The sequence below is a fragment of the Dermacentor silvarum genome, chromosome 1, assembly GCF_013339745.2.
Source record: "Dermacentor silvarum isolate Dsil-2018 chromosome 1, BIME_Dsil_1.4, whole genome shotgun sequence".
Lineage (NCBI taxonomy): Eukaryota > Metazoa > Arthropoda > Arachnida > Ixodida > Ixodidae > Dermacentor > Dermacentor silvarum.
Genome location: NC_051154.1, coordinates 33893158 through 33919240, shown reverse-complemented (window position 1 = coordinate 33919240; position 26083 = coordinate 33893158). Strand labels below are relative to the sequence as shown.

Genomic DNA, 26083 nt, shown 5'->3' with positions numbered 1-26083 from the left:
ATGTGCCGCAGGAACTGCAACCGCTGAAGCACTCCATCAGTAAAGCACATAACACGAGAGAGAAAGAGATGCGAAAGGCCGGAGTGAACATACGAAAAAAGTATATAAGCATGTGCGAAAGAGCTCAAAGACCGATAGAGCATGACGTAAAGAATACAAAAAAGCGAGAGCGGTGTAAATGACCGCGGGATACGCGATACCTTCGTAATAAACGTGGTTGCGAAAAGCTACAAGCGCGGTACGCGTAAACAAACTGTCAGTATCAATCAGGCCGATATGAGCAAGGTGGGACCACGCCGATAAAGCTTCGTCCCAGCTGAACACGCGCAGCCTGTTCACCTGAGTCGGACGGATATATGATAGAGGTTTTTTTTTTTTTTTCCCTCTCTCTCTTTTCTAAGCTGCACCAAAATTTTAAAGTTTGCCTGTGGCAGATAACACGTGTCAAATCCTTGAGCTTAATTACTCAATGAGGCGGCCATTAATTCTACGAGAAATCAAAATGCCTAATTAAAACACTAACATAATTACACTAATATACATTTTCAATATTTACTTTACGGCACACATTTTAATTTACGAATTGTAGATTGGGAGTTTTCGAGTTTGCTATTTTCGAGTTTTCGATATGTGGCATCAAACTTGCGGCAAAACGCACTGCTGTTCCATTTACTTTTGTAAGGAAACGCTGTTTTATGCAATGAACCACAAAAGCAACGGGAACGCCAAAGCATTTCGTCGGATACATTGCAAATTAAAATCTCGAAACTGGTGTAATCCTGAGAACTCATTCCAAGTGTATACGCCCTGCGAACTCACCGGCTACAATTCGTACATTGAAAAATGTGCCGGAAAGTATCTGAAAAATTAATTAGTTTCATTACTTTGATTATATAATTATGCATTTTGATTTCACGTGGAAGTAATGGCCGCCCCATCGAGTAATTTAGCTCAGGGGTTAGAATTGCGTTATCTGCCCCAGGCAATCTTTAAAAATGTGGCGCAGCTTATATATGTATATAACAACAAAAAGGGAGAGAGAGAGAGAGAGAGAGAAAAACACCTGCTACCAAGCCCGATAGCTTCACACTGCTAATGATCGCTTTAGCTTAGGGTCGCAACGACAATGGAAGTTCACTGCACAATTTTTATCGTTTTGTACGCTATAGTGCTATCGCCAAGTGTTTCGCGCTAGACGTGGCGGCTTCGAAACTTATTTTGTCGACGAAGAAATGCTGGAGTACTTATTTTGATTACACTAAACAGACCGCAAATACTTTAACGAACCAGAGCCAATCTTGAGCGACGAAGGCATTTTTGAGGGTCTTTTAAGCAGATGACAGCTTTCGCCACATGTAATTATTATTTGAAGAAAGGCAAGACGCGTGGTGTTCGTGACATTAAGGCGCGAAACCTGCAGTCAGAGGAAGGAATATATTGTCTCGATCGCGTTATAGATTGCGCTCTGTCGTTCCTGTCTGATGTGCCCTTTCGTTTTTATTTTTTTAGTTGTCAGTAGTGCCTAGCGCCTTAGAAGATGAAGGCTTCACTGCAAATGCTAAAGGTGAAAAATTGAGTGAAAGGCATTAAAACTATGGATTTCAAGATTCTGAGCGACAGCACATATTTAACGTGAACGGTATACCGTGGAATGCGAAAACTAAAACATGACTGAGACTGGGCAAAGACTACGTCAAAATATAAGCCCTTCGTAAATGTGCAATACAGCAGTGTCACGTTTGAGTCACTAGACCGTGCGACCGATGGTACCATCGCTCGGCTAAATTGCAATCCTACAGTAGTGATGTCTCGAGGAAATTTAATTACTTTTTCTCGAATTTATCCCTCCGAAAAGTTTTCGCAGCTGCGTTTGATTTACATACCTTTGGTTTACCGAGATTAAGGCATAACCAGCGGTTGATGCACGTAGACAGACTTTCCTTGCCGGCCTTTTATGTGGTTTTGCACTTCAATGTATCACACATAAAAGATCGATGTAAGCGCGCAGGAAACAGTTACGCCTTCTCTTTGTTTATACTTGGATGCAACGAAGTATCGAGTCATGCCGTTTATTGTTTGACGAGGATCTCCGGGTCGCAGTCTGCGACCGCAGGACGAGGAGGAGTGGGCTGAAGCGCGACACACAATGGAACAAGTGAATTCTGAGGTTTCACGTGCCAAAACCGCGATTTGGTTACGAGTGGGGGACTCCGGATTAATTCTGACCACCAGGGGATCTGTAACATGCCCCCAATGCACAGGACACCGGCGTTCTTGGATTCGGCCCCCATCTAAACGCGGCCGCCGCGACCGGGATCCGATCCCGCGATCTCGGCGGGTCACAATGGAACAAGCGTAAGGAGATCGAGTTCAGACGAGACTGCGGAGATGCATTTCGCGTCGCTCATGACACTGCGTCTCTCCACACGCTGGGCACCGCGTATGCGCGGTCTTTCCATGCACATCGACATACAATTCGGAACAGATGCGGACAGCGAAAAATACAGCCCCATGCTTAAAGAGGCTCTCGCACGGCAGATCGAGCACAGGTTTCATTCGTGGTTTTCGCATGCCATGGGAGTTCAGAGACGGCCAAGAAGTAGTAGTTTATTGATTGCAAAATGTAGACAGGTCGGCCGAAAAATGCATGGAGTATCTGGCCTGCTACTCTACGTAAGGGAAGGGGAAGAAAGAGGGTCACAATGGGAGATGATAATGGGAGAAACTAGATGAAAGAACACGTCGCATAAATGTTATCCAGTTCCATACCATGCAAATGGAGTAATATTTACTTGACCCACAAATTACCATTACCCACCGACTGCGACTGCGCAAGGCAATTCTAAGCGAAAAACAATAGAATGCACCTGGACTCACTAAAATTAGACGAGAAGAAATAATGCGGTACATTTTACACGACGAGGGGAAAAACATTTCCGGAACAGCTTCGTGCAGAAAATGTAACTAGAAAAGCGACGACTAGTAAGAGAGAAAAAATTATTTACAGAAAGGCAGAGAGGTCGGCCTGAGCTGTAACTTTCTCTCGCCTGCTACTCTACACGGTAGAAAAGGGACGGGAAGGAAAAGGGTTAATGAATGATGATGATGATGATAAGAGGAGGAGGTGTGTGTATATATACAAGTTTACAACGTTGTGGCATCTCTAAAGCCGTGCGTCCAGCCCAGTGGCTTGTAGAGAGGCTATAGCGCCACTGATTATCAGGGCTGCGCTGTTTGCATTGGGCCAAGGACCTGAAAGAAACTCGTCGATAAGAGGGTGCACTATCAGACTTTTGCAATTGAGCGGACGTGGGACAAACGCAAAATTCTCAAGTTCAAGTTCTCAAGATCAAGTGTTTCTGGTACCTGGCAGCATGCACAATTGGGGCTAGTGTCACTGCAACCAATCGTATGTCCATAACGATTTGTGAATGCGACATCAAGGCGAATCCGGTGCACCATGCTTGTTGGCTTCTTTTGAGCTTGTGAGGAATTAGTAAAGCAAACAAAAAGCAAGCGGGACGATCATCAAGTAACACTTGCAGTGCGCTATTATGTAAGGACTCAAAATTGCACTGATCGCATTCAACGACAATTCTGGCACTCCACTACGGGCAAAAACAAGTTATGAAATATATATATATATATATATATATATATATATATATATATATATATATATATATATATATATATATATATATAGCACCGTGGAGACGCTGAACGCACACATTCAAAATGCCACGGAAAATGCGGACGGGAAAAGGTGTGTGCAATGTAGGTGTAATATATTAGCCAATCTATTACGTATTACAATGTATTGGCTGAGTGAACAGCTTGTACATCATTCCTTCATACTCGACAAGTACAAAGGCAATGCATTTGAGTTCTGCAGCTTTACTTTTCGGACCAAGAAAAGAAGCATCAGGTACACAGTACAATATCAAAAGTTCAAGTGAGACAAGAGTCAGCGCTTGTATCCTCATCTGAAACGTTGCGCATCAAATGCCGTTTCCATCGCTTTCGCCGGAAGAACCTTTTATTTATTTTTGCCTGCTATTCCGGCGGACTTTCCCCATTCAGGGGACATCTCGACGTTGAATTCTTCCGCTAATTTTCTTCCCTTTTTTCCTCGCACTTGTCATCGCTGTCATACGGATCAAGTAAATATGTACACGTAACTAATTTAGAAAACGGAACATTTCTTCTTTACCGAAGGGATTAAGCAGATCCAAGGTGGTTCTGCCGAGTTCTGCACGTGTTACATAAACACGCCCGAGGAGATAACCGTATACTCCCAGCGTCAGCATGCCCTCGCTTGCGCACGAGAAAGACACCGTCAAAATGCACAAGCGCAGGTGGCCACCTTGAAATGACAATCTTGTGCTACGAACAAAATTGGCGTTGGCTCTCGATGGTTATACCTTATCCCATCACTCCAGTGGGCGACTTAAATGGGAGATGTCTCTGTTTTCGTCCTGCTCCTATTATACTTGAATTAGAGAAGCTCGCGGGCCCAAAGTTTCTTATACTAATCACGTGACCGCGCACACAACCCATACAGACGACAGTGAACATCACAAGGTTCCTTGATGAGCACCGCAGCATATAGCACACGGCGAACGTTTCTCCTACGCTTCAGTGTCTCACTCAATAATCAGCGTAAGAAAAGCCCCCCCATATTAACGAACCACAACAGTAAGCGCCGACTGGGTTTGCGTTAAAGCCGAGCTGTAAAGACAGCAGGTTTGCGCGGCTCGTAAACGAAACGCGACCTGCGCTTGGCTCCGCGCCGGCTCTCCGAGATCGACAAAGTAGGGTGCCTCGATGCCAGCGCCGCCGTCGCTGGGCATCGAGGCACCCTAGACAAAGCGCGCGCGCGCGCCGCAAAGCGGATTCCAAGGTCAGCATAACTCAACGCACACTCATCCTCCGCAAACGTAAACAACTGCTGCGCGCGGGAGAGTGCGCTCGGAGAAAGGGACGTAACCTCCCATTGAAGGGCGCCGAGGTAGAAAGAGCCGATTGTCAAGAGGAGAGAGAGGGGAAGAAAATAATGAAAAATAAAATTAAAGAAAGGGAAAAAAAAGTCCGGGAGGGGGGAGGGGGTGCTGTAGGCCGTCGCAGGCGCGAGAAATGGTTCATATTTCGAAATGTTCAAAATGCAAAGCGCGGCAAGCGGAGAACGCCCGCGATACGACGTTGCCGGGGCAACTACGAGTACCTGGAGATCGAGCAGGGCGAAAACGAGAATAACGGGCTTCTCTTCTTCGCGGACAACAGCAGTGGCGGCAAGGTTTCGCGGCCGAAGACAGATAATAAAAGCGATTGGCACAGTGGAGAGAAAGGCCGCAACGGAGCGCGCACGGGAGGGAAGCAGGAAAAGAAGCCGACCGCCACACAAAAGCCCGGCGGGGGCGGGAAAGTTGAAAGGAATGGCGGCTGCGCCGGGCTCACGTGCCTCCGAGGGTCGCCGTTATAAATACACGCACGACCGCGCGAGCCACGACGGCGCGCGTCCCCGCCGCCAGCGCAGAGGCGCGCGGGCGGAAGCGCCAACCGCGCGTCACCCAACCTGTAGCGCGAAACGCAGGAAAAAAAAAAAAAAAAAAAAAAAAAAAAAGAAAAAGAAGTGGGGAGGCTTTCGCTCGAACAGTGACGCACGCCATTCGCAGAATTTGCGGGGAAAACGTGAGCAGAGAAAGGCCGGGCGCGTATAGAGAAAAAAACCGACGCCAGGCCTACGGCGCCATTATCGACCACGTGCACCTTCGACTCTCCGAGCACGGCTTGGCACGGCACCAGATCCTTGGGGCTCCCGGATCCCCCCTCAGAGAGGCGGCAAGCCACAACCGCGGTAAACAAATACGCAGCAGCCACTCGCTGTTGGTTGCTCTTCTCCGTCGGCGCTTTCGGAGCCTTTGTTTATTGAAGACGCACCGCAGAAGCGCAAGACATTTGAAATGCGAGAAACCAAGAAAGAGCGGAAACGGACGTGCGCGAAACACATTTTGGCTGCTGTACCTCATCGAGCGTTCTGAAACGACAAACTCGCGGCGGCATATTTGAATTTACCGAAAAGAATCGAATATTTTGTGCTGTGATCATGCATATTTGAATTTTGTTATTCGAACATTCGCTTATAGGGTAAGTGATCCGAAAGTACTACTCCTGCGCCTTCTGTTCCGAAATTGAGGCAGTGCTGTTCCCGAGCTAGCAGAATATATATGATTTGCGGTGATGTGATAAAAAGACAATTTTTTTTTTGGCGGTCTGGCTATATCTGTCCATATTTGTGCTATCTGGAACATTTGCCTTTGCAGTCCTCACCATCTCTCACTGTCGACGCAAATTACGGTATTGTATAAGAGCATCTTATTTCGTTAACGATACATTGTATTTTTCCCATCGAATAAATTAGTGTAATCAAACTAAGCTCGCACAAATTAAATACAGCGTTCTGTTCCGACATTGTCACAATTACGCAAGCAACGGTAATCTATTGGTCACAGACGCAGCCCGATCCAGATAAATTTTATACCGCTGCCAATCGCATACGGCATTGCGTTAGAGAAGGTGCTTCATTTACACTAGTGCCTACTTCGAATTTATATCTCCATTTTTTTTTAGACATTCTCAGCATTAGATTTCTCGCGGTCCATTTTTTTTCTTTTTCTCCTTACTGACATAAGTATCTTGATTCAATCTGAGAACTCTCCTGTTTGAACATGTGCAACGCGGCCTGCATGGCTCAACGCCTCTACGAATTAGCTATATGAAAGATAAAGTCAGCAACTCTTACCACAGTAAAAACTACAGCAATATAGGAAAATATATTACAATGCCCCATGGAAAAGCACAATGTCGCAGAAAGCGCTCTCCGGAAGAAACGCCCGAGAAGTATCGAGATAACGCGCTTCGTCAACGAGGCACGGGTGCGTTGCACAACCTCGGAATGTCCGCCCCCGTTCGCGCAACAGGACACGCATGTGTGGCCCAACACACGTGGTCGACAACTGGACGCGGAGTGCGCACGAGGTTAATCGCAGATCGCCTGTAAAGACAAGGGAGCTTATCACGAGCCCGTCGCGCACTCCGCTTCCCGCTATCGACGTGGCAATCTATAGCACACAAAGCGATAAGATTGGTAGCAAAGAGCAAACCCCGCTTTTTGTTAACCACGATCTGATGAGGCACGCCGGACTAATTTTGACCACCTGGGGTTCGTTAACGTGCACCTAAATCCAAGTAGGCGAGCGTTCTTTTTTTTTTTTTTTTTTTGTATTTCGCGCCCATTGAAATGCGGCCGCCGCGGCTGTGATCGAACCCGCAATCTCGAGCTCAGCAGCACAGTAGCATAGCCGCTAAGCTACCGCGACAAAATCTCGTGCACACAAACTTTGCAGGCGGCCCCTGCGTACCGGAAAACGGCATTCACAGCTAATTTGTTGCCATCGGCTAGCTTAGCAATAATTTCTCGCATTTTCCGTTGCCAAGACTCGAACTTCCAAACAATCACATCATTATGGCCTCCCAAAGCGTGCCTCTCTCTCCACAGATGTGTGGCGTTCCTTGAGGCGGTTGTACCATATTTTCATCTCCTTCATGTCCATAGCGTCATCTCCGGACGCTGTTTGAATATACCGAGTCGCTTCTGCTTGGCTATCTTTAAGCTTGACACGAAACGTTACGCAGAATCTCTTTTCAAGTCGCTCAGTCATTTTTGCCCAATTAGAAACTCGCACAGATCAGACGACACTACTCCACACAACTGATCTTCCACAACAGCGGAGGAAATTAAAAGTTACGCCACCTGCAGCCTAAAACATCACGGACGCTCCTTCCACGAAGCACAGTGTGGCCAACCTGCTCCTTGTACTTTTGCTCGAAATAAAGGGGGTAGGATACTTTTCAGACAGGCGTTGTATACGTATCCAGCTGCGTGAGCACGGGCTGCGCGAGGATGGCGGCTCAGCGAGGAAATATTCGAACAGCCACGACCACAAGAACAAAACACACAACAGCCCAGTCATCACTATTTCCGCATATTATAGATTCCACGGAGGTAGCCGTTGTGAACATGTTTTGCCTCGGGTTGCGGAGCATTAGCGTGGGTAGTTTGCTGCGTTGAAGAAAAATCCATACCCCGGCCACATTTTTTTTTTTTCTTTTTTTCCTTAGAATGGGTCTATGCCATTGAGATGGACAAGAACGGACTTCTCCATTACGCGGTGCGCCTATTTCACTACGCATGGCTTTAGGTCCCGCGATATTATTTTTAAACAAAGTTTATGTCAGGAATTAAAATTGCAGACAGCGCACAGACAGCGCGCAAGCCCACAACTGACTCGTTCGTGCGTTTCCTCGTCGATGGCTGTATACCGCACTGATCCGGACTTGTTGCAAAGCGCAATGCCCTGCCATTGCAGTCTCGCTCTGCGCCGAATCACGATAACTCCTTTGCCACAGCGGTAGAAGAGTGGACAGCTAGCGAATTGCAGCGCCCAGCAAAGAAGCGCTGCTTGTCACAACCCTCGCGCACATTGTTTGTACAGTCACTGACAGCGACCCTCCAGTCCAGCACTCCACATCGCTGCCAGAACAAGTTACCGCTCCTATAACACACAGCCTAGTGTCGTTCTGATAACGGCGTCCCGACGGAGCGAGCATTTTTACGGCGCCATTCGCGAGCAACTCGCCACCAACCCAGGCCTCGGTTGAAACATTTCGGGGCCCAAAGACACATTCGGGGGGGAAAAGCCGCGTGAACGAGAAACAGCTCGAGCACAGACAGGGCGAAGCCGTGGCGCTCATCTCTCTCCTCTTTGTATGCGCTTGGATGCACAAGAGCCCCGGCTGCGACGCGGCGGCCGTGTTGCATTATGGACGCAGTCCCTCTTCCCGAAAGAGCCGGCTTCATTCAGCCCGGGCCCGCGAGGGTATCGATCCACAGGGCCCGAAACCGTGCCGCCCTCGAGCGTGGTTCGCCGGATAGAGCCCCGACTGGCGCTCGATTATGCCGGCGCAGCAGCCAATGTGCCCGACGGCATATTTAATATTTAACGCTCCGCTCTCGGCGTTCGCGACCAGCCACGATGTAAAAGAAGGAATCGCGCAGAGGCAGAATGTTGAGACACGCTGCCGTTGGTTACCTCCGCAATGCACAAATTACTCGAAGCGTTTCCGTTCAGTGAAGCCAGCAGCTAGTCAAAGTAAATAGGCGCAAATAAGTAACTTGTATCTCACTTTTCCTAAGAAACTTTGGGCAACGTGGCTTTATCACACGAGTCATTGTTTCCATGCTTCATTTATACGAAAGAGCTCCGTAAAATAAGAGGCACCAAATTTTAATCACAGCGTTTCACACCAAGAAATTTTTTCAAGACAGTTCCTAAAACATATCACTGTTCGGTGCCTTAAGTTTCACAGTCACTTGTTTGAATCGTTACCAGAGAGAAAAAGAGTTCGCTGCTGTTGATGTTCCCCACGCAGGATGGTCAAAGTAACACATCGGTTTTATTATCTGTACCCGACCGCCTGCTCCCACGCGAATACTGATATGACCGCCAGCCACTCATACGTGACACGCAGAACTAAACGTTAAAAGAATAGCAAAAACAAAAGTACGCTACGGGAGAAAAGAAAAGAATCCCAAACTGGAAGCCTCGGCCGCAGAGAAGTCGCCCACACTTTCGCGCGAACTCGGGGCAACAGCGGTGCGCTCTCGCCTCACGTGAGCGGGCGCCGCTCCAGTTTCCTCTTCAGGCAGGCAACTCCACCCCCCCTCTTCATCCCGAAGCTGCACGTCACGCACGAGCAACTCGGCACGACGCTGCCGCCCGAGTGAACCGGCAAACAAAAAAAGAACGAGCGGGGTATGGAGGCGAGGATAGACGGCCGGGGGGAACCAGTTTCGCCAGCAGCCGCGGGCGTCTGGTGCGCGCGAAACGTGGCTGCGTCTCGCGCGAGCGCAGAGAGAGGGGGGGATGCGGGCCCCGCAGGCGCGCCATGCACGCCGAACTCCCGCCACACAAAAGACGACGACTGCCGGCAGCTCCCTCTGCGGCACAATGGGCACGTCGCGGCGGAATAGACCCCCCCTTTATGCACAGCGGTTGCTCTCGTCGACGACGCATTACGCTAAATACGCTACCTCAACGGCGCTCGCCGGAATCCGAGCAACCAGCGAAATTATTCGCTGTCCCAATCCAAGAGGCATTTTCTTTGAATGTGCTTATACCACGGACCTGATGGAATTGCACTGCTTCCACAATCTCACTACGCAGAAAAAACTACGGAAGATGGCTCCCCCGTCACTTCAGCAACGAAGGCATCACAAATTTTTGGGCAGTGCGAAGAGAAATGAGAATTCGGAAACTGCACGGGAAGCCAGGATTTTCGGAGACATATTGTAATGGCGTTGATAGAATGGCACAGATGGCAAATGTGTATTGTTTGCGACAACAGAGAAAAGCAGTACAGAGAAGCACTCCATTGCCTCTATTCGAAGCCAACGTTGTTCAAAACTACGCAGTGGTAATTCCCACAGGATATGTCACAACGAAGGCAAATCTGTGAAACTACGAAGTACTGCAATGTCATGAACTTGTTCTCTTTCGACTGTTGTAAGGATGCAATGCCCGCGGCGCCACTGTCTTCAAGTTTGTCATTGACCCTACATAGCTCTACTACAAGACTGGTGCTCGTATGAAGGGCTAAGCGTGAAAGGGCATTACTAATATTTGAAGATCTAGCCCTGATCCAAGCTTTAAAAAAATGGCATTGCATAAGTGCCAAAAATCATTCGCCAAGATTACCACCTGTACTGCTGGCATTAGTCAACCCTCGGAAAATATTCGCAGAACCATAGACGCAACAAGCCGCGCGTGCCGTTGTGACTAGTACCGAACATATTGGTTGAAGAAGACAATTTTTTGAAGTAGTACAGTTGATGATAACAGGTTATTTTGGGAACACATTCATGCTGGCATGCAGACATCACACACACACACAAAAAAAACGCGATAATCGCCTGTTACTGGTTTAATTAGCCATTAACAAATATAGGATTTATTACTGGAACATGCATGCTGCAATCACGGAACAGAAGGTATTCAGCGCTCGAAGCACTCAGGTATTCCTAACCGAGCACGAGTTTCAAGATATGCATCCGCAAACTTTCGGGGAGAGGGTGTTAACATCATGTCATACCTTTCATATGCAGTAATCCAATATGACTCATGGGAGCAAGTTTCGTATGGGATTAATAAGGATTAAACATAACGGGGGTATACTGGGTTTACGGAATGCATTGGCGTTGCACTTTTTACAGAAATCCTTGCTCGCGCATAGCTGTGAAAGACTACGTGAACTCCAGTGTATTGCACACTTCGGGGACGAATATCTCGAAACTGGTGGTAGCCTCAGGATTCCAACAGATCGACGTGCCTTGAGCGCTGAACGGCTGAAATGCCGCTATTGCAAACGTGCTCGCTAAGACAAAGTATGTGATTTTTCACTGGCCAAAAGTGTTCATCGGTCGCTACCGCAGTGTTCGTGATGTCTGCCCGGTGGGAATCGGATATCGACGAAAAACAACCTCTGCCCCCACAGGTGCAAATATTTGCTTCACGAATACACCTGGTTGAGTAAAGGCAACGGGCTAGCGGCGGGGCCAGCGCGCGCGCACACACACAAGGGGACGCGTTTCGTGCGCGCCGGAGGCCGGCGACGGGGTCGTCGTGTTCGCCACATTCCCCCGCCGGCCGTGAGGAGGAGAATCGATGCCAGGCGCACACAGACGGTTTCACTCAGGGCGCTCCAAGGACGGCGCTGCAGGCTGAGGGGGCAGCGGACTGCACGCCTGGCAAGCTGCCGTCGCAAGGTGCTCCAAGAGCAGCCTCCCACAGAAAACAAAGAAGAAACGCTCGCGCGGGAAAAAAAAAAAAAGCTGGCCGAGGCCCCGGCGTCAGTGTCAGCGATTTCGGAAGGTCACCCATGGCACGCTGCGAATGTGATGCAACGACTGCGACGTGTTCATTCGGAAAGCCTAGCGTTGATGCAACTGCAGATGATGCATTGACTTCGAATCGGGAAGTTTCGATATACCACGTGTCTCACGCAACGATAACCAAACTTCAAAAAATAGTGGTACATCTTACACGAATGAGACCACCAGTACAAATTTCTGAAAGTTGCCTGTGCCAATTGGCACAATCATAACCCTTGATCTAATTACTCGATGAGGCGACCATTACTTCTGCGAGAAATCAATATGCCTAATTGAATAAACATAATCACACTAATTATTTTCTAATTAATTACATCACAGCAAAATATGTCAATCTACGAGTTTCGAGATAATTTTCAGTGTCCGACGAAAGGCACTGGCGTTCCTGTTACTTTTCTGCTTCAATGCGTAGAACAGCGTTTAGTCGAAAAGTAAGTTTAACAGTGCATTCTTATCGAAACTCTCAACAATCTCTCAACAAGTGCCATCCTCAGAATTCGTTCCAAGTAGGTATGCCTTGCAAGCTCACTAGCTACAATTCGTTAACTGAAATATGTGGCGTAAAATTGATTAGCGTAATTATATTAATTATTCAATAGGGGCCTTTTGATTTCTCGCACAAGTAATGACCGCCACCATCGAGTTATTTAATTCAAGGGTTAAAATTTAGATATTTGCCAAAACCAATTTTTAAACATTTGCTGCAGATTAAAAAAAAAAGATTCCCATGTTCGCATTTGTGTTGTATTAGCATGTTTTTTTAAGTGCGATTAATTTGACTCAAGTGAATTTTTGTGAAATGTTCGTTTTAGAGCATAAGTCGCATGTGAAAAGTTGTAGAGTGGACTCGGAAACACCCGAAAATGTTTCCGCGCCATTATCCTTAACGCTTTTTTTATGTTTCCGGGCTCTAAAGAAAGCCCGTGAAGTGTGAACAAATGACGTAACTGCGCTCGTGCACGCCTGGAATGCAGCGCCCTCAACCGTGTTTAGAAAGGACGACGTCTGCGTGTATATCGACATGAGAAAAAAATATGCGGATCCCACGTCCCAGTCGATGTAAGCGAAGCTTTGACTGCCGATAATCAGCGGCGATGTTGACGGAGAGTGCTTAATTTCTTCAGCGTGTAGTCCAATAAGAGAGTGGCGAGCTGATGTTAAACGTTACCTTCCGTGCACCACTGCTGTTTGTCTCCGTAGTACAGAGAAAGACACAGGGAGACGTGTTTGCTTGAGGCGCTGTTGTGCGCCATGTTTCGTAACCTCTGAGAGGGTTGAGCATTCGTCATTGCCTCACATGACACATTGCATCGTGGCAGAAGTGTTAAACTTTAATTGAATCATTGGGCTGTACGTGCCAAAACCACAATCGGAATATGAGGCAGTGACTGACTCCGGATTAACTTTGACACCCTGGTGTTCTTAAGCGTGCACCTAAATCTAAGTGCACTAGAGTTCTTGTATTTCGCTCCCGTCGAAATGCGGCTGCCAAAGTCGGCATTGAACCCACGACCTCGAGCAATGCCACAGCCGCAAAGCTACCGTGGCGTGCACAGAAGTGTTGATTTGACGTGCGACCGCTTCCGTAGTGTCACCTATAGACCCTACGGTGCTTTAATGCAGCTTTGCGTCGGCACGCCCTGCGTCAGTTGTCCGCTTGACAAATTTGCATGGCGTTCATTTTTTCAGAAATAGCAGAAACGTACCTTCAGTTTGCGCCCCAACCGCTTTCCTATAACGCTATACAGTAACTGCTATAGTAGTAGCGTTTCCTTGCCTCTCGCTGTTTGTATTTCTTGATGTGAACAAACGTTCGGTGAAGACCTCGTCAAGAAAAACACACAAATGACAGTGGATGACATTAGAATTTTCGTTTTCAGCAGGTGACCTTTCACGAGGGTAAATATTGCACATGTATTTATACACACGCAACGCAACGTTCTGGTTGCTTTTGTATTTTCGCATTAACAGTGCTGGCTTTTTTTCAAGATTTCGAGCTTTCTTTTTCCTTAGATTTAGCAGCGGCATCCAGTTTTTTTCGTTCATTCGGGAAGAAAAGTGTTTTAACCGTGCTGCATCGCAGCACGTTATGTTTGAGAACCACTTCACTCGTATGCCCGTCATCACAGGCGTCAAAACCAGATGAATCGTTGCTGTTTAGAAACTTTAAGGTGAGATTCGTCACTACCTGACGCTGATTGGGCAGATTTAGAAAGTGCTTTCTTCGATGGCTCTTCAGTAACAGCGTAGTTCTAGCGACAGCATTGACGACAGGCATCGTTAGGCGTCCAGCGCTCTGATGAGATCACAGTGCCTTTCAGCAAGGGAAACGCTTATTTCTTTGTTCACTGTCAGTGCCTCCCAGCATTTTTCGCGTTTGAGCTTCAAAGTATATACGTGCACTGTGTGTCCCGTCACGTAGACCAAGGCTGGTATGATTACTGCTGAGTCACCACTACGTTGCAGCGAGTCGTTTCCTTGCTTGTTTGATGTAAGACGCTTGCTTGATTGATGATGTCGCGATGTATAAGACGTCTCCTGAATTATATCCTCGGGTGCGAAGTGATCCTCGTAAACCTACAAAGAATGTTACCTGCATATATGTAACAGATTTCTGCTCGACACACGATAATACTTTCGCTAGAGGTCATTTTAGGTACCGGTCAAACGCTCCGAGAACAAATGGTTTGGGCCAACCCTGATTAAAATGACATTACTCACCCAGGAGAGCTGAAAAGGAGAGTGAAATTTTCTCGTGGTATATAGAGCGCATCCACTTTCTGCACAGATGATTATCCCGAGGAAAGCTGAACACGCGCACCTTGCATCCTGGGTCGTAATTTCCCCTAACAGTTCAGAACCCAACACTTGCTAGGCATGGCGATGCCAATTTATGTTAATTGTTGATGTTAATTCCAACGCGCACCATTATTAAAATACGGGCACTTTTCAAATCATATTGCGAGGCGGGCAGCGACGCGATTTTGGGGAGCACGAGAAATTGCAGACAACTTGATCGATCGAGCGAATTGACACAACTGACGCGCGAAGTGACTGCAGGCACGTTCCAACGCGCACAGCATTCAACAAAAGCTACCGTGCGCGCTGTTTGACGAGGCACGACAATAGAGCCACGATCGCTATGGCACGCAAACAGACTGCTCACGTGCCGGCCAGGGAGAGACGCGCGATCGCCTCCACTTGATGACGCAGGGTCGCAGACTTCAGGCAGTGCTGCCTCCTCTGCATTCCCTGCCTCCTTCGTACCATTCTATCTACCCCCCACCCCCCTCCCCTTGGACGTGCACGTTAGTAGAAAGAGGTAAGCGCTGCATGTTCTGCAATGCTTTTAAGGGGGGTCACGGATAATTACAGTTGTCAAGAGGCTAATGGGACGACGCCCAGGCATCTCCAGATGGCACTGTGCACATGCGACGCGATGGAAAGGTCCAAACGACTTTCTCGCTCGCCTTTCCTCTCTGCCACGCTCCTTCCGTGCAATATACATGCTCTGAACCAGCCCCCGACACGGCGTGCAAGACAGCAGCAGCAGTGGGAAAAGTCGAAGGAAGAGGCAAAGAAAGGTTCGCTTTAAAACGAGCGGCTTTTTAATTGCATCACGCGAGCGTCGACCGCACGGCGTGTCGGCGGCCTGGTAGCGGCGGTGAAATCGGCGACAGTATGCTCGGCCGCGCAAGGCAATTTCCAGTTCTTGTGCCATCTGCTGCGCTGTTCGCTTCAGGAGTGTCCTTCGGCGCTACAAGGCCGCCGACACGCCGGGCGGTCGACGCTCGCGCGATATTATTGAAAAAGAAAGTTGGAAGGCGATTCAGTCGTTTCCTGAGGGAGTTGGGTGTGAGAATGGGCCTGAGTCACTGGGCCCTGCACTCTATCGCGTCACCCCTGGCATGCGGGGAAATAAGAGGAGCGTCGAACTGCTGCAATTTCTTGCCTGCATGCACTATCGTTGGGATCGGACCACATCACGACGCAATAATACTGAATCATTACTGCGGTTTTACATGCCAAAACTGATTTTGCGGCACGCCCGCAGAGTTGAAAAAAAAGCGACCGTTGCGTAATGGTTACAGTACCGGGCTTTTGTGCTAGAGATACGCTGTTCGAATCCGACAATTTTATTTATTTGTTTGTTTTTATTTATTTAAATACATTATATATATATATATATATATATATATATATATATATATATATATATCCAGAACATCACGGTGACCAGCGGCCCCAGGGTCACATCCCCAGTAACACATATCAGCCCACATTTTTATACTGTACTATCTTCGGGATCGGTCTGCGATAAAACATACCCGGTACTGTAATGTGGGTAACTCAATAATATAGCCATTTTCTTTCAAATTGCAAGAATTTGCATCAGCACCTTCGGTGTGAAGATCGACATCCGCCACGGTCCTAAATTATAAGAAAGGCAGGCGCTGTACGCGGATGCACACACACACACACTCGAGAGCATTCTTCGACGGCCACGCGGGCATCATTCTTTAAAAAGAACGACTGAGATAGCGCTGCTATCTAGATGCGCAAGAGCGCGGTTACGTGATTTTTTTTTTTTTTTTTTTCACATTTTGCGGGCTTTCGTCAGCGCCCGAAGGAAGGGGGGGAAAAAAAAAAGGGAAAAAAAGAAAGAACAACACGTAAAAGAATCGTCATGGAAGCAGCTTCGTTAAATGCACTGTGGTTGCCGTGTTTGCGAGCAGGCTCTACAAGTTTCCTAATACATATGCCCTAAAACGAATATTTAAGATTTTGCGTAACTTGTTGGCTAACTAATGGCACTCAATACAACTACGAAACGTTGGTCTCGCTTCTCTATGGTGTACCACACGATTATTGCTGCAAACATTGCTGCAAACATTGCTACGATGATTAGCTGCAAACAAACGCTAGAGACAGACACTACATAAACAAACACGAACCTGTGCTGAGAGAATCTTCTTCCCGGTTTCTCGAATGAGAAGAAAAGAAAGAACGAAAGAAAGAAGAAAAAGCATGGTGGCATCAGTCTTCCAGTAGTACAACGGGTAGAACCACGCAGCAGGTAGTATAGTAGACGTAGGCAGGTTTCATAGAATAAATTGGAAACGTTAGGAGAGCCCAATGCAGTTAGCCACGTGGTGACTGAATGGATAAATAAAACACTTTCTCGAAGGGATGGCACGTTGGCTTAGGTGAAGAGGATACGGTTCTTCTGTCAGAGAGAAGAACAAAAAAAAAAAAAAAAAAAAAACCGCCGCTAAGCATTTCAAGCAATGCGTTGCTTTAACCGAACCTTTACGTGTCTATCGGCTGTCTGCAAATTTTTCAACCTCGATTTTAGGCCTGTGCCTGCACACTTGGGTGAAGTACTGACTTGCACTGTTCAGTTTGCTGCTCGATCACAAGGCCAGCAGCACATCCGATACGCATACACATTAGCATATAATCAAATAATTGCTTGCGCGCATGAAGTGGCGTAATTTCGCTGTTCTGTGAAAACGTGTTAACACAATGTTACGCCTATATCATGGTCGATACTGTCCCTGCATGGACCCACAAAATTAATATTCATTTAGAATCACATTTCGCCCAACCGTCATTAATGCAGGCAATATAGCAGCAAGCATATAGGACACGACACCAGCAGAAATAAAAATACACGGGAACGAGAGCGACAGGAGAAGCAATAACACGGTGCGAAAAAAGAAACAAACTGGAATACGAAAATAGCCAAAAACCTAGAACAAGACCAAAGTCAGGAAATACGAGAGCGCACCAACGCAAAGAAATCGTCAGCATGGCATTAGGCCACAAAATTGCCCCATGAATATAAACTCCGTTACATATTACGCAACGGTAGAATCGGGGACATTTCGCCGGAATTGGAAACAAACGTTGTCAGGAAGTCTGTTCCACTCATTTGTTCGAGGAAAGAAGTAAAAATCAACTGCACATCGGTATCTGTTGCGGTATGAAATTACAGGCACAAAGAAAGGCGGCCTTACATAAATGCTAACCTTCGAAAGAACGGGACCTTCAAAGGAACTTCGATGAAGGTACTGCAAAAGCACTTATATCTTATGCCACAACGAGTTGCGATGCGGTTGGAATGGTATTGCGCGAGACAAATCACTCGTCGCACGAATTTGGCTTTAAATTCCTGTCTGTGAGCGTATGGCAATGTTTCCGGATGGGATACACATAATTGTGCGAAAAAAAAAATAAAAAAAAAACGTCATGAGCATCTTGTGAATTTTTAAGGATATCCGAGCGCCGGTGGAAGCTGCCCGTTAATGCATTCGTCTACGTAACACACATAATTAAAAGCTTTTTTATTTTAGAGGTCGTAGTCATCGGCAGTCACAAAACACGAACACGCATGCTTCTGGCCCATGAACTGTCGTCATATGAGTTTCCAGGTTTGCGAGGATTCCTGCGTGATAAAACTTTAGAACGGTGAGATGTCTGACTATATGCGGCGAGCTTTCATTCGAGTTCGAGGTGGTTAGCGTTTGACCGTGTCTGAAAAAAAAAAAAAAAAAAAATCGATGCTTCTTGCACATCAATTTTTGTCTGCTCGCAGGGCTCAGCTGACGATCGAAAAAGTTGCGCTATGACCAGGGTGTGGGCGAATTAGCACTTTCGTTCTCTAAAAGTGACGGCTGGTGCGCCACTGCACGAGTCGGGGTTTGACAGACGCGACATAAAAGGACAGCATCGCGCCGCGTTCTCTTTAACCTTGGGGGCGGAGGGGAGCAGACGCGCGCGTGGGCGGCACCACCGATCGATGTCTGCTGGACGCCGGAAGACGCTGGCGGTCTCTTGCAGGACCAGGCAGGCGCTCGGGTACGTGGCTTGCGCAACTGATGAAGAAGATGATGAGATGAAGAAACACGAGAACCAGCGCGCGGCAGCACGAAAGGCACGTCGCGGAAGTTTTCACGCGAAGACAGTGGCGATACAATATTCTCCCGCCCAGCAACTAAAACTCCTCTTAATGCGATATGTTGCGCCGCTAATGCCACGCACGCAATGTAGGCCGCAAAATACGATTTACTTTCTTCACTCATTACAACTTCGTACATATAACTGCATCTATGGTTTTACATGAAGCTAAAGATACAGCTGGGGGGGGGGGGACTATCTCGCACGATTATCAAAACGAAGAGTCGGCCAGGAACAGTCCTTAAAATGCAAAACTATAGAAATTACGAGCTGCTGCAGGAAGTAAGCGAAAGAAATACGAAAGATGGCTAAAAGACGAATCCAGCCAACCAGCGTAACAGTAGACAGCGAAATCACGCAATTTGCTGTGTGTACTTATTCACAACTTGCTGCCAATGACGCAAGGCCGCCATTTACGCTCTCGTTACAAGCCTGAGAATTGATTTTATCATTATTACTTTAAAAAAAAGCACAGAGGAATTCAAAGAGCTGGCGGGCGACTAGCACGAGGAAGATCACAACGCCGCGTCGTAACGGGCGGCCGAACAAAGCATCAGAAGGAAGACCTGGTGCGAGCGAAAAGCTACACGATTTAAGTCGTACGAAGGCGCCGAAGCACACCAAATAGGACTCGCGTTTTTTTTTTTTTCACTTAGCAGCTTTGTTATGGAAATAATAACGGAGACGAAAAAGCAAAGAGGAATGACCAAGCTTACCACAACGGGTCTTAGAGAGTAGGCTTCTTACGCTAAGATTAGCGTGAACATCGTCCGGCGATCACTGGAAGACGCCACAGAAACTTGTCCGAACAGGCTCCAACAGCTTAAAGTGGGTTCTCCTGTTCGGTAAGTTCTCAAACCTACAGTTTCAAACATTAAAACAAAGAAAACACTAAGAAAGGAAAATCCAGAAGTCCTAACAAATCCGCAGGGCAATCACCGCGCCCCAGTTTCGCAGCTTAAGATAAACCGGAGGGTCGGACATAAGCCGATAGAGCAATTAAACCAGACGGCACACGCTAATGATTTCGGAAGCAGTAATGATATACGCGTGAAAGAAAATAGAGCGACGAATGCAGGAACCTGAGGTGGGCCAACCAGAGCAGCCACGGCTTTGGCACAGGAGCTGTGGAGGAAGGAGAGAGCGAGACACCTAGGACGCGATTAAGAGCCGGATTAAGGCAACGACTGAACTCGGTAAAGCTGGAGAGAAAAATAGAAAGGATGAACGACACACATATCACCCCCGTATCCCGGGTTGTCTCAGGCAGGCCAGATTACAGAGCGCCTGGCCCAACATGAGAGAGCAGGCAAACACTCTGGACGCCGATTTCCCCGCATTGCACCAAGAACGTCGCGCGCTGATCAGGCGTGAAAATGAAAGCAAGGCCCCTGAGAACCTGTCGTTTCCTCGCTAAAGAGGCAAGCGGCTGTAGGTCTGCGCAGACAGAGGCACGGTAGGCGCGCGCAAAGGAGGATGGCGATGCCGCAAAATAACACGGCCATAACAGCAAAATTACAAGCTCCCGAGAAGAGCGCGCCGGGCACCGAGCGGGCAAAAAGGGCCGCGAAAGATACACCCGGTCCCCCCGCTCTTGCACGCTGAGACGAGGGCCAGATGGGAAAAGGAGCCTCGGCCGTCGTTCTCTGGCGCGGTGAAACGCTCGTCGCAGCCCCTTTTGAAAGCTCGAACTCCCCTCATCCCCGGCCCTCGTTCAAAGAGGACTCCGAGACGAGAAGCGGGCGTAAAAAGAAAAAGCAGCGGGAGGAAGCGGCAGCCCCCACAGGGTTCCGGTGCAGAACCAGCAATCAAACGGGCGAGGGAAAAACGAAGGCGGGCACTCCCGCGGCTCACACGACCCCGAGGAAACGCGGCACCAACGCCGGCGAGTGAGGGTGAAAGAAAAAGTACGCGCCGCCAGAAAGGAAATAATGGCAGCGTGGGCTGACAGCTTTCGCCTCACGGTGCCCCCCCCCCCCCCCCCCGCCCGCCGGTGCCCAGAATTCCAAGCAAGGGAGCTTCCCCAGAAAAAGCCCTCTGAGCAAGCGGTGGAAGCCGGCGGCTCCCTCCAGGCGGGCCCGATCGAAGAGGCCAGCAGCATCCAGGTCGTCGCTATGGAAACGCCACCGGAGGGAGGGAGGAAGGCCTGCCCGCAGAATGCTACAGAGGCGGGTGCACAAAGACAGCCAGTGGCTTCGAGGACGAGAGTAAAACAACAGCACAAACTGCCGCCAGAAATGACCGCCAAAAGAAAAGCGCGCAGGAAAGAGGCACCGGAACGCTTCGCTACCGAGCACCCGCTTTGGGCGAGCCAAGCAAAACACGAAAGGAGAACAAGGAAGCGACGAGAGCCATTCCACCCGGCTAGACCCCCGCCTGTCGCCCACATTGTCTCGCAAGGGTCTGCGCTGGCTCCTTCGCAGGCATTCGCGGTCACCGAAGGGAGGGAAGGCAGGAAAAACGCTGCGGGTGCGCTTGATGTATTCGCCAGGAGTCATTCAATCTCCCAGTTAAGATGATCCTCTCTTCATAATACCACAAACTAAAGGCTAAATACGCATGCGCCCTCTTTAAGGTCTGGGGGGGCACAGAAAGGAGCACGCCCATGGAAGGAAGTAAGAATCAGTATGGCGGTATGAGTGGAGTGTAGTCCCATATTTCAGAGCCGCGTTTGTTAGGCCGACAGATACTGAGGTGACGTCGGTAGTAGTTGAAGCGGTCATCGACACGGTTCCACAACGTGGGTGGATGCTGACGCTCGTAATTCGACATGGATGCCGACTCCTTTGAAAGTAGTGCTCACACTCAAGTAAATCGCGCTACTAAAGGGACATACATAGCGTACAAGGAACAGTGCCGGCAGCAATGCGCACGCCCAGAAACCAATGAGCTTGGGCCATTTTGTACGTGGGCCGAGAGTGTTTACTATTTCTGGAGCACGGTAACACTTCTGTTGAGCCACGTTTCCTGTACTACGCACCCGAGAGCTTATCGACCTGCGTCTCTATACAGAGTACACAGCAAGTGATAGGAACGACAATAACATACGGTGACGCATCAACTGAGCTATGCGGAACTTTGTTCTTAATAATCACAATGAAAAAAAAAATGAACAAAAAACGGCAATGCATCTAATAAATCTAGGCAAATAATTCATATTATAACAGTATCAACGCAGCTTGCCAGAGACATTTCAGCATGTGCACGCATGCGGAGGCTCAGCGTGTGGTAGGTACTGGTTGTGTGCGTAAGACGCGATGTACATTTGAATACAATGGGACATTCCAGGAAGGCACTATACGAGTTCGCGGCTGTTCAGTCACTTGCGTCGACGACAAATGCCACGCGAGAGTCAGAAAAGAGTCCTGGCGATATTTAAACCTGATGACTTTTCCACTCTCAAGCTGCATGCGTCGAGCATATGGGCTTTGTACGAGACGCGGCTTCGAGATATGACAACATAAGCGTAACGCCGACGTCGCGCGAAGTTGACGTGGAAGAGCCAGCCATTAAGCCACAGGCCGCAAACGTGTACAGAAGGCATTGCTAGCAATTTCCGTACAACGCCCACACAAGCAGGCTATTTGTACGGCCACATTCTGCAGCAATCGCCGGCCATCACGTTTTGCAGCAAGCCGTTAAGGCGCGCTCCACCCTTTTTTTATCAACGGACGGAACACGCGTCCCATTTCCGCAGAGGGGGCACATCGAAGGGCAAAGCGGAATGAAGTGCTGTCGTTGGTCGCAGCCCCCAGCGCCTTGCACCAGGCTTCGGCCGGCAAGCACTGCGGACGTACTACGTCCCAGCAGCGGAAGGAGGTGAAACACGGGCTAAGGCGCATGAGCACCAGTGCATGCCGCTAATCAGTGCGGTGTCGTCAAGGTGCCTGCAGGTATTTTGAACGTTCACGCAAGGAAAGTGTGTTGCGGATGCGGAAGCAGAAAGCGTTATGCAAGCGCGCCACAAAGCACAGGTCTCCTATAGCTAAACACCATTCAACCAACGGAAGTAAACATGCACAACTTTTGAGTGGCATGCGCAAGCTCAGGACAAACGACAAGGCTTACAAGAAGGAAAAAACCTGCCACGAGGTGCACAGCGGAAACAACAAAAAATGTGCTCCTCCCCCCGCACGCAAAATAAAAGTCAAAACTGAACAACGAAATACTCCCATCGACCTCGTTTCCTGCTTTTGTTGCGACGCGGACGTTGCTTCGCGGCATCCGCGCACAAACCTGCCAGCATAATGATGGCCAGTGGAGGGAAGAGGAGCAAGGGCCAAGGAAAAAGAACGAAAGGGAGAAAGTAAGAAAAAAGAGAGCTTCCTTCTGGGCACCAGGGACATGGCCGCATCAAGAGCTTTCTCCAGACGCCGGCGGCGAGAAACCATTTGCGGAGCGATTACCGCAATCGCAGACGACGAGACGAGCGGGGAAGGAATGCCCCGAAACGCCGGGCGGCGGCGTCCGCTTGACCGCCCAGACGAACGCCAGCTCTGTTCTCGGCGATTTTTTATTTATTCAACCACACCTCCTCGCCACAGCTTCGGCGTGTCCGAGGCCTGAGACATTACTCTTCCCGCGAAAGTGCCAACTGGCGTCCAAATGCATGATTGAACATGTCTCGGGTCTGGGCGCCTCGCCGTCACTACAATAACGGCTACACTGAGAAATGCAGGACACGGAATTAATCCAGTCCTCTCTCCAGCAAAACCTACGATCACTATCGTGGTCCCTATCGACACATCGCACGAGTTAATCGATGCATGAATTGACGCGTAGGCGCCAGAAGCTTGGAGCAACTGAGCAACGGACCCTCCTGTGCGTGAGGCTTGAGCAGATATAAACTTTTGGTGGCGTGGTATCGGCAGGCTAGAAGAACGCTCTATGAACCAGCAAAACAAGCTCTGCTGAAGTACGGAAGTATCCAATGGACACAGGCAAATGCGGTCTCGGGCTGCCACCTGCTAGTTCTGACAACCTATATAGTCAGGCAGCGATTCCCGAGATCGACTCACGTTCAGGACGAACTTTTCGCTAAAACACGGCACCATTGAAAGAGACCACTCATCTATATACCGTATACGCTACATTGCATAAGAGGAGACACCCACAGGCATGACCTAACCCTGTTAACGCTCAATGAAGCGTACCTACACCTGATGCAGTGCTGCAGAAACAAGCGCACTTTCAATTATCACTGCGGTTAACTGGCGCAAGTTTTTCGAGTTGCTGCTGTACAATTGCTAGACAAATGACCACTCTCAGCACCGCCGCAGCCAATTGTAACTAACGGTGCAGCTTGGCACGGTATATTTTAACGACCTATTTAAATTTCCATTCGTACAGTTTATCATTGACTCAGATAGGGTCGCGCTCCTGTTATCGCTGGACTTGGCCACTTGTCGCGACTGAAAGAATCGAAAAATAAAATGGATAGCTACAAAATAGAGCCAATTGGTCTTGTATTCGTGGTAAAACATTTAAAATAACACAATGGCCACCCTTTTCCAATGCCTCTCGAGCATGCCATTTCCAATGCCACGAAACCACGTGAAAGCAGTGTGGTCCACCATTTCGCGACAAGATACGAGAGTTTGCGTGCAAGACCATGTATCCAAACATTCAGTCCTTTTGAAGGCAGCGAGGATCGAGAGAATACACAGTTGCACATTGAAATGCCACAGCGGCCGTACACCTCCGCTCATTTTCCGCGAACTGCCTACCTTGAATGCTGATTCCAGTGCTAAACACTTATTCACCTCACCCACACGGCCCTGGCGTGGGAAGGATAACACCCCATTTATCACTGTTTTCCCAAGCAGCAGCATATCATACAAGCAGGACGCCCAAGCAGTAATCTAAGAAAAGTGCTTGCTTCGCATCACGCCAGACAGAATGAGACGTTCCGATGATAGGAGCAGCTGTAAACTGGGCAGGCTAGTCCCGAAGATAAGCAGGTTATCTCTCCCGATATTAGCAGAAGCACGCGCGTCTGACGTATCTTATCCTGCAACGGACACAGGCGCCGTTTTCCCCAGCACGCCGTACGAGGCTCCGAGCCGCGTACGCCCCTTCAGTTACTACGTTTACATCAACGGGACGCCGCTTGAAACTGCGCCAAAACTAATGTGCTTGCTCTTCACTCGGGGACATATCTGCACGCATGCACGCACGCTATACGCAGGGAGCAAAAAAATCCCAAGGGTCCATGGCGGCAGAGGTTAGATGGGGACCACTTATTACAACTTTTCACCAAACACGCTGAAAGATTAAGCCGCGAGTAATTATGCTGTCGCTGATTTGTTACTTAAACACTGACTTGGCGGCCCGGCCCGTCTTTCCAGTTTACGGAAATTCAGGCCCGACCCTGTAGCTGTACATAGATGCGATCGGCCGTTGGCCTTGGTGTAACCGTTAAATTCGCGCCAGCGACCGATTGCGTAAGCACGAAGCGAGGCGCCTGTGGCAGCTTTTTGCGGCGATAAGCGTTCTGTAGGTTCAGATGCAAACGTGAATCCGACGCAAGATAGTCCAGTCCAGGGCTGGTATATAATGTACAAGGATACATTTTGCTCGATTCTATTTCCTTCTAATTCGTTACGTGGGCTGCTCGGGCCACTAGCGAAGCGCGAGAAGGAACATCACTGGAATAGAATCGTTACAAGACCCCGGCCCTGAATGCAATATCCGCATCCCATAACATTTGCATGAGCTCGCTTCTGGCGGCTCCAAATCCCAGCGACAGCATGCGTCAACGAGAAGAAACAGCGCACGGTCACAGCGCCTGGTTCATCACTGCTGGCTGCGAACCGCCAACGAGCCGCCAGCGGCGAAGCAGCTTCAAGATGGTCAAGCCAAACGATGCCCGCTCAACCCGACCATCTGACGCTCACTCGAGAGACAAGATTCCGCCCGGGGATCCGATCCTGACCCTCTCTGTGAACACTCCGTGTGAAAACTATATAGCTCGGACGCAAGCATCGCGTTCTCCAATTTGACGCGCCAGGCGAAGTCAATTGCTAGCACCCAATGTCTATTCCCTAGCTCGACTTGATAGGGAGCAACATGATAAGATACCAGGAAGCACGCCAACTATATACGGCGAAACTC

At 48.8% G+C, this 26083-nt stretch overlaps 2 protein-coding genes across 8 annotated transcripts in view; one reads left to right on the top strand and one right to left on the bottom strand.

The window, feature by feature from the left end:
• Positions 1-26083, top strand: part of LOC119459749 (receptor expression-enhancing protein 1-like) — a 199491-nt gene that overhangs the window by 14328 nt on the left and 159080 nt on the right. The gene's annotated exons all lie outside the window — the stretch shown is intronic.
• LOC119459688 (lysine-specific demethylase 3A) overlaps positions 1-26083 on the bottom strand; it is a 335630-nt gene that overhangs the window by 200302 nt on the left and 109245 nt on the right. Inside the window, exon 1 of one of the 7 annotated variants that reach the window (XM_049666304.1) lies at positions 14732-14877. The exons of the other annotated variants lie outside the window; for them this stretch is intronic. The gene's annotated coding sequence lies outside the window, so the exon portion shown is untranslated. Of the gene's footprint in view, positions 1-14731; positions 14878-26083 lie in introns of those variants that run through there. 7 annotated transcript variants of the gene reach the window in all.